Source organism: Dendrobates tinctorius, unplaced genomic scaffold (genome assembly GCF_039654945.1).
Source record: "Dendrobates tinctorius isolate UK_male_01 unplaced genomic scaffold, ASM3965494v1 ptg000030l, whole genome shotgun sequence".
NCBI lineage: Eukaryota > Metazoa > Chordata > Amphibia > Anura > Dendrobatidae > Dendrobates > Dendrobates tinctorius.
In genome coordinates, this window is record NW_027361698.1 from 42297629 (window position 1) to 42311331 (window position 13703).

Below are 13703 nucleotides of genomic sequence, written 5' to 3' on the forward strand. Positions count from 1 at the left end.
TAAGCTGTGTCTCCTCCCCCTATAAATAGAACACCACAACGCAGACGGCGACAACCCTGGCACACGGTGCAAACACGTTTCCTGCAGCGGTGCTCCAGGTGCGCCGAACGTCTGTGGAGAAAATCCAATCTACACGAAGATTTCATACATTTTAAGTTTATGCTTAGAACATACAACACTGCCCTTCACCTCTCCAAACAAACCTATTTCAACACCCTCATCACCTCACTGTCAAATAACCCAAAACGTCTCTTTGACACTTTTCATTCTCTACTCAATCCAAGAGTAAAGGCCCCAACCACAGAGCTCAGAGCTGACAATCTGGCCAATTACTTCAAAGAAAAAATTGACCAGATTCGACAGGAAATTATCTCCCAATCACCTCATACCACGCACTGTCCTCCCTCCCCTACTTCATCTAGCTCACTCTCTGATTTTGAACCAGTCACAGAAGAAGAAGTAAGCAGGCTCCTTGCATCTTCTCGCCCAACTACTTGCACCAGTGACCCATTTCCGTCACATCTCCTCCAGTCCCTTTCCCCTGCTGTCACCCCTCACCTAACTAAAATATTTAACCTCTCTCTCTCTTCTGGTATTTTTCCCTCCTCATTTAAGCATGCCATCATACATCCACTACTTAAAAAACCATCCCTCGACCAAAACTGTGCCGCTAACTATAGACCTGTCTCTAATCTTCCCTTCATCTCTAAACTCCTGGAATGCCTGGTCCACTCCCGTCTTATCCGCTATCTCTCAGAAAACTCTGTTCTCGACCCTCTCCAATCCGGTTTCCACTCTTTACACTCCACTGAAACTGCCCTCACTAAAGTCTCTAATGATCTGCTAACAGCTAAATCAAATGGTCATTACTCCATGCTAATTCTCTTGGATCTCTCTGCAGCATTCGACACTGTGGATCATCAGCTCCTCCTCACTATGCTCCGTTCCATTGGCCTCAAGGACACCATTCTCTCCTGGTTCTCCTCCTATCTCTCTGACCGCTCCTTTACTGTATCTTTTGCATGTTCCTCCTCCTCTCACCTTCCCCTTACTGTTGGGGTCCCCCAAGGATCGGTTCTTCTCCTTGTACACTGCCCCTATTGGTCAAACAATCAGTAGATTTGGGTTCCAGTACCATCTCTATGCTGATGACACCCAATTATACGCTTCTTCTCCTGACATCACGCCAGCCTTTCTAGAGAATACCGGCGATTGTCTAAACGCTGTGTCTAACATCATGTCCTCACTATATCTGAAACTGAACCTGTCAAAAACTGAACTACTGGTGTTTCCTCCCTCTACTAATGTACCTATACCTGACATTGCTATTTCTGTGGGTGGCTCCACTATTACTCCCCAGCAACAGGCCCGCTGTCTTGGGGTCATACTTGATTCTGAGCTTTCCTTTGCCCCCCACATTCGATCACTGGCTCGCTCTTGTCATCTGCACCTCAAAAACATGTCTAGAATTCGACCTTTTCTTACTTTGGACTCTGCAAAAACTCTTACTGTTTCTCTTATTCATTCTCATCTCGACTATTGTAACTCTCTTCTAATCGGTCTCCCTCTTACCAAACTCTCCCCTCTCCAATCTGTCTTGAATGCTGCAGCCAGGATCATGTTCCTCACCAATCGTTACACCGATGCCTCTACCTTGTGCCAGTCATTACACTGGCTACCCATCCACTCCAGAATTCAGTATAAACTTATTACCCTCACCCACAAAGCCCTCCATAGCTCAGCACCACCCTACATCTCCTCCCTTGTTTCAGTATACCACCCTACCCGTGCCCTCCGTTCTGCTGATGACCTGAGGTTAGTATCCTCAATAGTCAGAACCTCCCACTCCCGTCTCCAAGACTTTACACGTGCCGCGCCAATTCTTTGGAATGCACTTCCCAGGTCAATGCGATTAGTCCCCAATCCCCACAATTTTAAGCGTGCCCTGAAAACGCATTTATTCAGACTGGCCTATCGCCTCAACACATTAACCTAATCTATCCCTGTGTGGCACAGCCAAAAGTTTTACCACAACCAGATTTCCCGCATCATGTTCCCACATGCTTTATGCATCCATTAGCCCTCTGTCTGTACTGTCACACACTTAACATTATGGCTGGTCCATACAATCAGGGCAACTGTTACCACCCACCTTTCATGTCTACCTCTTTCCTCATAGACTGTAAGCTTGCGAGCAGGGCCCTCATTGCTCTTGGTATTTGTTATAATCTACTGTATGTGATTATTGTTATGCTGTAATGTCTATTGTCTGTACAAATCCCCTTTGAAATGTAAAGTGCTGCGGAATATGTCGGCGCTATAGAAATAAAATTTATTATTATTATTATTATTATTATTATTCATTTCCATCCCATTGCTTCTAGTCTTTCCTTGTGCAAATGAGAAGTCTCCGCTCAGTCTTCTTTTTTGAAAGCTAAACATTCTTAAATCTTGTAACCATTCCTTATAGGACATGGTTTGCAGACCGGTCACCATTCTCGTCTCTCTTCTCTGAACTAACTCCAGTTTGTTGATGTCTTTTTTAAAGACATAAACAAACTGGAGCAAATTCACAGTGTTATTAAATCGGCTTTAGGTACAACCTGTTACCATCTGTTCTCAATTGCGAGATCGCTTTGACATTTCTGAGGCTTTGTTTGTGTTAAAGAGCTTTAAAGAGGTTCAATGCAGTCAATGGAGACCACAAAGTATTACACATATCTTCTACAGGCAATGCAGTGTCTGCAATATTGCGATTGGAGGCAAATTAACAATTACAAATTTGATACTTCTGGCAAATTCAAATTTCAAAAGATTCTCTCATTTTTATTATGGGGGTTATCAGATGTGCTACATAATTATACATGTTGTTTAATGCCCATCAGTGTGACAACTTAACTTAATCTCTGATTCAGGTTAGCTATGTTGTAACTCTTACACGAATGCTTGCCTGCACGAATCTAGCAAATCTATGCTCAAAAGTAGCTATTTTATTTCCTACCACAGACATTTATTTTATGCCTTGTCCAACAGGAAATATTGCACCAAAATAATTCAATAATGTAGAATAATTAGGCTAAAGTTCATAATATAAATTTATTAGATATCATTATGTACCCTTTAGGATTTATTTATTATCTTTCCTGTTATACATTTTAGTAGCTAAATGTTTTCAATTCCACTTTTTTATACTTGAAAGAAATCTGATGACCGTAACTGCTGTTTGGTTCTACTGGTCATAATAACCTGTCAACTGTGTATGGCTAGTTATACTGTGAATAGCAACTCTGTAGGAGAAATGAAGGACATCTTAGGGTCCAATAAAATCAGTCAGTATGGTGGGCATAATAAGCCATTCATATGCCAATTAAATAAAAATAAATTTAAAATAAAGAAGCAATGGATTTGGGTGCTCAATTGATTTCTATTGTGTCACGCTCACGCCCTGACTGGTGGGCGTGAACCAGGGGCTTGTGGCCCCACTGTGCCACAAACTAGACTGCCCTGGAAGGGGTATGACTAAGAGAACTGCCTTGGTTTTCAATGGAACCTCTGATTGTGAGGTCACAATTGTGCGGCAGGCAGCTGCCAGGTGCCACTCCAGGGTGGTGTCTGGCTGCTGATCCCATTTGGGGAGATGAAACAGTAGAACAGGACAGGTACGGGTGACAGGCATGACTAGCGGACAGGCAGGTGAGCACGGCAGGCATGGCTGAGACACAGGCAGGCAGGCATGGCTGAGACACTGACAGGCGGGCACGGCTGAGACACAGGCAGGCTGGCACCCCTGAGATACTGGCAGGCGGGCATGGCTGAAACACTGGCAGGTAGGCCTGGCTGAGAAACTGGCAGGTGGGCATAGCTGAGACAAAGGGCAGGGACCAACTCGAAAGGCACAGGGATACGGGCAGGAAGGAATGGCGTATGAAGGAACAGGTAGAGACCTGTTCACACAGGAGATAAACCGCAAGACTGCAGAGAGGAGCTTCAGTATGCAGCACGAGGTTCTGCAGTAGCAGAAGCGGGGTACAGGCAGAACCACAGGAGTGTGGAGCATAAGCAGAGTCACAAGGGTACGGAGCAGGCAGAGCCACAAGAGTGCTGAGCATAAGCAGAGCCGCAAGAGTACAGAGCACAAGCAGAGTCACAAGAGTACGGAGCAGGCAGAGCTGCAAAAGTACAGAGCATAAGCAATGCCGCAAGAGTAAGGAGCAGGCAGAGCCGCAAGAGTGCAGAGCATAGGCAGAGTCACAAGAGTATGGAGAACAAGCAGAGTCACAAGAGTACGGAGCAAGCAGAGCCGCAAGAGTATGGAGCACAGGCAGAGCCGCAAGAGTATGGAGCAGGCAGAGCCGCAAGAGTATGGAGCATAAGCAGAGCCACAAGAGTATGGAGCATAAGCAGAGCCGCAAGAGTATGGAGCATAAGCAGAGCTGCAAGAGTATGGAGCAGGCAGAATCATAAGGGTACAGAGCAGGCAGAGCTGCAAGAGTATGGGGCACAGGCAGAAGGAGAGGACACAAGGATAGACACAGCAGGGAAAGTAGCCACAGACAGGGAGACTGAGAGACAGAGGTAGAACTGAGTTCAGGCAAGGTAATGGTACGAGACAAGGTACAGGAATAAAGACACAGGGACCATTATATTCTGCCTCCTGGAGGGCGACAAGGACAAGTATGAGGCAAGGTCAGGAGCAATAGCACAGAGACCAGGATATTCTGCCTCCTGGAGGGCGAACAGAGAGGTACATGGCAAGGTAGGAACAAAGACACAGAGACTAGGATATTCTGCCTCCTAGAGGGTGGACAGACAGGTACAAGGCAAACCTGGGAATCAAACCTTCAGAGAAGGCGAAACACAGGACAGGACCTGTCGACTAAGTAGCAAGACACTAACTGAGTTAAGACATTTCACAGGCAGGTTTCACTAGGTGGAGCTGCTCTAACTACTAGAGGCCTCTTGGTAATTGGCCAGGGACACATTAGACAGGTGCACCCTGTTTCCATAGGAACCAGAGAGTTCTGGCACCGCCCCCCTATGCACACAGCCAGGATGCATGCAGAGAGAAGGCAGGAAGCAAGAGGTACACAGCATGGAGCTGGCAGCAGACAGAACACACAGCAAGGCCTGGAGCAGTGAGTATGTTGGTGTGTGAGGGATGGGAGGCCATGCAGTTATGCCGGCAGGGTTGTTACACATTGCATTTCATTCTAGAGCAAGATACATGGAGCAAGACGGACTAATGGATAGAGAAATATACTTAGACTATTTAATAAATTAGGCACAATTTGCCTATTATGATTTGACAAATTGAGCAATCAATAACATTGATTTTTATCCTTAAAGCATAGTATCTAAAAGTGTGTAAGTCTAGAACACAGAGAGAAAAAGATTGAAAGAGAGAGTGAATGTAAAATTGTAAAAAAAATTAGAAACATAGATAGATAGCGATAGACACTTATTATATTATTCAAGTCAATGTAAGTTCATTAGTATAAGGAACATATAATTAGCTATGTTGGTTTATTCTTCATGGCTTGCTTAATACATTCCAGTTTCAACATCCACAAAGCGATGATTAGTATCAGCTAAAAATTCCATAGCAGAGATCTTTTTCTTACAACTGTGTAGTTTTATAGAGGCTTTATCCGACATTTTTATTTTTACATTGTTTCTATTATCTCCACCCAAACAGTGTAGTAAATGCACAATCGACCAAAGATTTCTTCCTCTTTTTCCCCCAGCAGGATTACCAGTGGTGGTCACAACAACAATCTTCTCTGTATTCACAATGATAGGATTACTCTTGATTTCACTCATGGTGGATGAATGGAAAAAGCTTGTGCTATTGCAGTTTGCTTTCCTATTGCAAGATATGAACAATGATTTATTAATATGGATGTGATTAAAATATGTACATATAAAGAAATGCATTAAAAAATTGTATCAAAAATTGTCCAGAAATATTACAATAACAGACACTGCTTCATTTAATCTCAATAATGTCATGGTTAGGACACGGTTAATGTCCTGTTCTTGGGTCGCCCTCCTAGGGCTGTGGGGTACTCGGTACCGGGCCGGTGTCAGCGGGATGTGTCACAGCAGCAGTGGCCCGGTCCGTGGCCCTGGGCGCCCAAGTAATGGGGGAATTGAAATGGTGAAATGTAATTCTTTGAATGAATAGTTTGTGACGCCACCTGTGGTGTTCGGCAAGTGAGATGTTAAGCCGACGCTGCATGCAGATCCTCTGGGACTGGTGGTGTGTTGCAGCCAAGATGGTGAAGCTCCCCACAGGTGGAGCTGTAGTGCCAGGGCAGTGTAGATGTAGTGGTAGAGGAGAGGCACAGGCAGTGTAAAAGCTGGTACCAAGATGTAGTGGTACAGGGTGTGTTAGCGCAGGAATAATTGGAGGACACCAGAGCATGTAGTTCCAAAGTTTTACTCACAGTCTGTAGTACACACAGGTGCCTGCCTCCGTGCTGTGTCCTCCGGGTCAGGGACTCAGTCAACCTCCAGGTCAGATGGAATGCTCCCTTCCAACACTCCGCCAACATGTGCCTTTCTGAACGTCTCCTCTTATAGAGCCTTTGGGGTGAAGTACTCCTAGTACTGAGTTACACTGGAGTTCCTCCTGACAGATGTTCCCAAGAACTATACTTGTATGGCAGACAGCTGTAGCCTACTTCGTGGACTCCTCACTCCTAAGTCCCGGCTCACTATCCAAGTTGCTGTTGTGCCCTCAAGTCTTAGATGGGAGTAGTGCATTTACAGCTCACTACTCCACCGGTGTCTGCTGTAGGACCATTACTTTCCATACAACCGCGGGGACCGGGCCCCAGCCTTGCGCTTAGAACTTCTAGGCTGGGTTCTCTCCTAACCCACATCCTCTGTTCCCTTTTACTCCTACATTCCGTAATCATCTTTCCTTCTTATGGAAGATCAGGTTTCTGTTCAATGTCTTTCTCCTTTTTTCCTTTCCTGTGCCAGCAGACCCAGGTCACTGACATCTGCTGCAGCACCTCCTTCCTCCATCCCTCTACCAGGGATCTTCTCTCCTCCGACCCTGAACCGAATGCAACTCAACTGAACTCAACTCTCAAACCTTCCCGCTCTTTTATGTATTCTAACTCCACCCGCCTCCCAGTACGTTTCGTGTTCCAAGCAGGGAGCCACCAAAGGTGCTCTGCTACACTCCAAGTAGGGAGCCGCAATGTGGCTTTGCTGAACTACTGTGTTGTGTGGGATGCAAGTGTTGGAGCGTGGTCAGGAGCCTCCAACTTACCTGGATGGTGGGGTACCACACCTCAGGAGGACGTGCAGTACCTCTGTGGCAACTGAATCCTCAGGGGCGCCACACTCCCCCGTTAAACACAGCACGTCCGCGGGCTGCAAGTTAAACAAAGTTGACAATACAGGAACATACAAATTTTTATATTGCTAATAAACATTTCTTATCTAATCTTCTCAATATGAGAGGCACTCATTCTTGAACGTTGCAAACAATTCATAGTTAACTATCTAAAGTCTTAATTCAAAAGTGCGAGTTTCATCATCAACCTATTTCTTCATCATCTTTCCTTTTTCACATTTTCTACCTTTCTGTCATTAGCTTAAAGTGATAACCGCTGATACCTGGTTCATCACCTACATTTTCCAAATCTTCATTCTTTATTCAAATCTCTCATCTCTTTATTAAAACATTCCTACATCTTATATGAAAGCTATCATAAGACACATTATCAAATACTTCCCATTAAAACTTTCAATAATTCTTGTAAGTGCTGGACACCGCTCCCAGCCGGGATCTCTTGCAGTGTCCTTTGATTGGAGTCATGCTCCAGATGAGGTAGATGTTATCTTCGCAAAGTGTCTATGTAAAACCAAGAGAGGGCACCTAAAGAGGTGCAACTATTTACAATAACAGTTCTGGACCATTCAGCGTTCATGATCTCTGTAGTTCAATGTGAAAGCTGCCAATATAACTGGGCAACACTGGAAAAACAAAACTAAACCATGATGATCACAAATAGAAAACAAAAGGCACAATGGTGCAAATACCCTCCTTGGTAACGAGAGTTATTTTTGCTTGAGTTTGCTAGTGGTGGTCTCTTTCTGGGATTTCTGGAAACTGGTTACTGGAACTGCTTCCAGGGGAGATACTTTGGGTGTCTTCCTCCTGTTGCTGGGTGCTTGCCATAGGGCACTGAAGCTGTGGTAAAGGGAACCCATGATGCATATCAATGCCCATCAGCCATTTCTCATTGGTGGGTGGTTCCGCTGCCCTGGTGCAGGGCCTAACATTCAGGGAGGCCGCGGCCTGTTGGCGCTGGTAGGCAGCTACGCGGGGGCTTTGCAGCCAAGGGATCCCAATGTCAATATCCCAAAGCGACCTAGACTCCTCCAAGCCCTGAAGATGCCGGATCGTGCGCGCCCGCTCCAGCCGTACCCTTCTCAGTAGGGACCTCTTCCACCTCCCCATCTCCGACAGCCTAGTGTCCCCAGCTGACTCTTCCAACTGCCCCACTTCGAGTTCCCGCAAGCCAGCGTCCGACAATGTGAAGTCGGAGGGCAACCCATTAGGAGGGCAGAGGTATATACCTGGGGCCTCCCGGCGGTGCGGTCTCTGCTCCGGTGCAGGCATAGTGGCAGTGGAGGCTGCTCGGTGGGATACCGGGGATGGCAGTGGGGATAATGGCGGCCCTGGGTCCGCAGGGGTCTCTGGAGGGACCTGCGCGGCCGCGTCAGGTCCGGACAGGAGCTCTTCTTCCTCCGCTTCGGCTCCTAGGGCCTTGTACAACTCCGCCGGTGGTGGCGGCAGAGAGGGAACAATATACGCTGTCAGTGGTATGGCAGCAGTCGCAGGCTCCACAGAGTCTGCCTAGGAAAGATCCGGTGCAGCAGCGGCGGGTACCGGTGTGGCGGGTACCGCAGGTGTAGGCCCCTCCTGGGCACGCTGCAGATTTAAGGTCCATAGCGCTTCCTGCCTCAGTTGCTGGCGGTGCGTCAGCTGGGCTATTTCATCCTCCAGCTGCTGGCTGTTCATCTCGGACACTGGGTTGGAGCCGTCAGCCATGGTGCCAGAGAGATCCAGCACAACCTCCTCGCGTTCCGCAGGCCTCCTCCCTTCTCCTTCCAAGATGGCGTTCTGGTGTTCTTCTTCCTGTCTCGGCTCCTTTCCCACCACTGGCTTCCGCTCCTCCTTCTTGGGGTGGCATCTTCTTCCAGCTCCTCCATACCAAGCCAGTATACGAACCCCTTGGGGGCGGGCCATGATGCCGTTGCATAGTAATTCAGGCAGGCGAGGCCCAGGACAGTTCGCGGTCTTTTCTTAGGACCTCCCATTTTATCACGCCCTTCTTCACCGTACCAGCGGCCATTTTTAGTGTTCATTTTACAGTTATTAAATTGAGTCGTCTGCACATTTTCAAAAACTATAAGTCTTAGGCACACAGAACCCGATGGGAACGGGTCTCGTCATCCTGTTCGTGACGCCAAGTTGGGTCGCCCTCCCAGGGCTGTGGGGTACTCGGTACTGGGCCGGTGTCAGCAGGATGTGTCACAGCAGCGGTGGCCCGGTCCGTGGCCCTGGGTGCCCAAGTAATGGGGGAATTTAAATGGTGAAATGTAATTGTTTGAATGAATAGTTCGTGACGCCATCTGTGGTGTTTGGCAAGTGAGATGTTAAGCCGACGCTGCATGCAGATCCTCTGGGACTAGTTATTGTGTTGCAGTCAAGATGGTGAAGCTCCCCACAGGTGGAGCTGTAGTGCCAGGGCAGTGTAGATGTAGTGGTAGAGGAGAGGCACAGGTTGTGTAGAAGCTGGTACCGAGATGTAGTGGTACAGGGTGTGTTAGTGCAGGAATAATTGGAGGACATCAGAGCATGTACACTGTGTTCCAAATTATTATGCAAATTGGATTTAAGTGTCATAAAGATGTAATTTTTTGTTTATCAAATAAACTCATAGATGGTATTGTATATCAGGGCTCTTTGGATCACTGAAATCAATCTCAAATGCCTGTGATAATTAGTTTACCAGGTGAGCCCAATTAAAGGAAAGCTACTTAAGAATGATGTTCCACATTATTAAGCAGGGCACAGGTTTCAAGGAATTTAGGAAATAAAAAGGATCTCTCTGCTGCTGAAAAGCATCAAATAGTGCAATGCCTTGGTCAAGAGATGAAAACTTTAGATATTTCCCAAAAACTTAAACGTGATCATTGTACTGTTACGAGATTTGTGGTTGATTCTGAGCACAGACATGTTTGTGCTGATAAAGGCAGAATGAGGAAGGTTTCTGCCAGGCAAGTTCATTGGATTAAGAGAGTGGCTGCTAAAAAGCCATTACAAACCAGCAAACAGATATTTAAAGCTGCTGGTGCCTCTGGAGTCCCTCGAACCTCAAGGTGTAGGATCCTTCAAAGGCTTGCTGTGGTGCATAAATCTACTATTCGGCCACCCCTAAACAGTGTTCACAAGCAGAAATGGTTGCAGTGGGCCAGACATACATGAAGACTAATTTTCAAACAGTCTTGTTTACTGATGAGTGTCGAGCAACCCTGGATGGTCCAGATGGATGGAGTAGTGGATGGTTGGTGGATGGCCACTATGTCCCAACAAGGCTGCAACGTCAGCAAGGAGGTGGAGGAGTCATGTTTTGGGCCGGAATCATGGGGGAAACAGCTGGTAGGGCCCTTTAAGGTTCCTGAAGGTGTGAAAATGACCTCTGCAAAGTTTATAGAGTTTCTGACTGACAGCTGTCTTCCATGGTATAAAAAGCAGAAACGTGCCTTCAGGAGCAAAATCCTCTTCATGCATGACAATGCACCATCTCATGCTGCAAAGAATACCTCTGAGTCATTGACTGCTATGGGCATAAAAGGAGATAAACTCATGGTGGGGCCACCATCTCCCCTGACCTCAGCCCTATAGAGAACCTCTGGAGCATCATCAAGCAAAAGATCTATGAGGGTGGGAGGCAGTTCACATCAAAACAGCAGCTCTGGGAGGCTATTCTGACTTCATGCAAAGAAATACAAGCAGAAACTCTCCAAAAACTCACAAGTTCAATGGATGCAAGAATTGTGAAGGTGATATCAAAGAAGGGTTCCTATGTTAACTTGTCACTTGGCCTGTTAAGCTATTTAACTCCAAAATATCCTTTTTGTTCAGTGAATGTGACCTCCTAATGCTGCAAATTCAACAAATGAGCATTTTCAGTTCTTTAAAACATATCAAATGTTTAGAAATTCTACTGTGCCTAATAATTTGGAACAGTGCAATTTGAGTTTTTATTCATTTTGGAGATTATACTGTTATTATTGGGAGGTTTCTTCAATAAAATTCGATGTATACTCTAACCGGTGATGACTTTTATTAGACTGACTGTCATTTGTACCGACTATTTAGGAAAATCAGAGAAAAATATCATTTGCATAATAATTTGGAACACAGTGTAGTTCCAAAGTTTTACTCACAGTCTGTAGTACACACAGGTGCCTGCCTCCGTGCTGTGTCCTCCGGGTCAGGGACTCAGTCAACCTCCAGGTCAGATGGAATGCTCCCTTCCTACACTCTGCCAACATGTGCCTTTCTGAACGTCTCCTCTTATAGCGCCTTTGGGGTGAAGTACTCCTAGTACTGAGTTACACTGGAGTTCCTCCTAACAGATGTTCCCGAAAAACTATATTTGTATGGCAGACAGCTGTAGCCTGCTTCGGGGACTCCTCACTCCTAAGTCCTGGTTCATGATCCAAGTTGCTGTTGTGCCCTCAAGTCTTAGATGGGAGTAGTGCATTTACAGCTCACTACTCCACTGGTGTCTGCTGTAGGACCATTAGTATCCATACAACCTCGGGGACCGGGCCCCGGCCTTGCGCTTAGAGCTTCTAGGCAGGGTTCTGTCCTAACCCACATCCTCTGTTCCCTTTTACTCCTACGTTCCATACTCATCTTTCCTTCTTATGGAAGATCAGATTTCTGTTCAATGTCTTTCTCCTTCTTTCCTTTCCTGTGCCAGCAGACCCAGGTCACTGAGATCTGCTGCAACACCTCCTTCCTCCATCCCTCTCCCAGGGATCTTCTCTCCTCCGACCCTGAACCGAACTGTAACTCAACTGAACTCAACTCCCAAACCTTCCCGCTCTTTTATGTATTCTAACTCCACCAGCCTCCCAGCACGTTTTGTGTTCCAAGCAGGGAGCCACCAAAGGTGCTCTGCTGCACTCCCAGCAGGGAGCCGCAATGTGACTTTGCTGAACTACAGTGTTGTGTGGGATGCAAGTGTTGGAGCGTGGTCAGGAGCCTCCAACTTACCTGGATGGTGGGGTACCACATCTCAAGAGGAGGTGCAGTACCTCTGTGGCAACTGAATCTTCAGGGGCGCCACACTCTCACAGGGTTAACTTTTGCCAGCCTCTCTTTGGATCTGGGAGGGGTATTTATACTCACTTCAGAATAACATTCTCGGTCAGCTATACTGTTATTATGGCTGTGTGTCTGACCGACCCCCCTGGTGTGCGTGTATTCTGCATTGCTTGTTTGATTCATGTGTATGACCCGGCCTGTTCCCTCACTCTGTATTCCATCTCTCGTTTTGGTACTATTGTCTTTTCCGGTTCTGACCTCCTGGCTTGGCTATTGTTACTCCGTTGCAGTTTGTCCCTATTGTACCGTCCATTGCACGTTCTGGTTTTCTGATCTTTTGCTATGACCTGACTATTCGCTCTGTCTAACCCTTTAGTACTGTCCTGCTATCTCGTGCTTTGACCCGGCTTGATCTGGTTTCTTCCTCTGTCTATGCCCCTTGGCAACATTGTCCTGTAGTTACCTGTTATGAATGAGTCACCATAGGAGGCAAAAACAGAAATACTAGCTAAGTCCAGAAAACCAGAGAAGTTGGCAGCTATCGGATTGCAGACCCCTGAACCTAACAACAACAACTAGCAGTAGCCGTGGGGGGTTCCTACGGTGCCCTAGACCCCTCGATCACAGCTGGAGAACTACATAGCCTAAAGACAGAAAGGGAAATCTAAACTGCCCCAGAGCAGACCCCAAAGCAATAGGCAGCCCCCAACATATAATGACGGTGAAGCAAGATGAAAAAACACTCACACAGATAGAAAGATAGGCTGAGCAAATGATGGGGCCCAAGCTAACTAAAAAGGACAGAATAGAAAAGCTGCTGTCTGCAATCCGCCAAAACCCTCTCAAAAACAAGAGCCAACAGACTGATAGGGAAAAAAGCCCTGAAGATGCTAGGCTTCAAAAAGACTATATCAGTACTCAGGTATTATCTGAAGACAGAGCAAAAAGGAATTCAGCTCACCCAGCAGGGAAAGGCAGAAATCCAGAAAAACAAGGCAAAACAAAACCAAAACACAAATGCAAAAAGAAGAGCAGAAAACTTAGCTTTTGAGGAGCAGGAATCAGACTGGTCTCCAAGAATCCCTCAGAGTAATCACCCGCAAGGCAGAAGGGCGTTGGCTGCCTTATATCCAGTCAGCAATCCCAGTCACCCAGTCATCATCATTCTGCTCAGGTGCTTTGTAATCAGCCTCACTACCTTTCTTCACCAGAAGAGGGAGTTCATCAGACCTCAATGGTGAAGGGGAAAATGAACTCACAACAGTTACCTTTCTAGGAGTTTCCCTGCAGCTCCTAGCTCTGTGGAGCTTAGGCCACACCCCCAGCAGTCACATGG

At 46.6% G+C, this 13703-nt stretch overlaps 1 long non-coding RNA gene across 1 annotated transcript in view; it reads right to left on the reverse strand.

Annotated features, from left to right (window-relative positions):
* Window positions 1–2799: 2799 nt before the first annotated feature.
* The window catches only part of LOC141086213 (uncharacterized), a 35674-nt gene continuing 24770 nt past the window's right edge, over window positions 2800–13703 (reverse strand). The window contains exon 2 of the long non-coding RNA XR_012231544.1: window positions 2800–5863. This is a non-coding gene — a long non-coding RNA (uncharacterized lncRNA). The remainder of the gene's footprint in view (window positions 5864–13703) is intronic.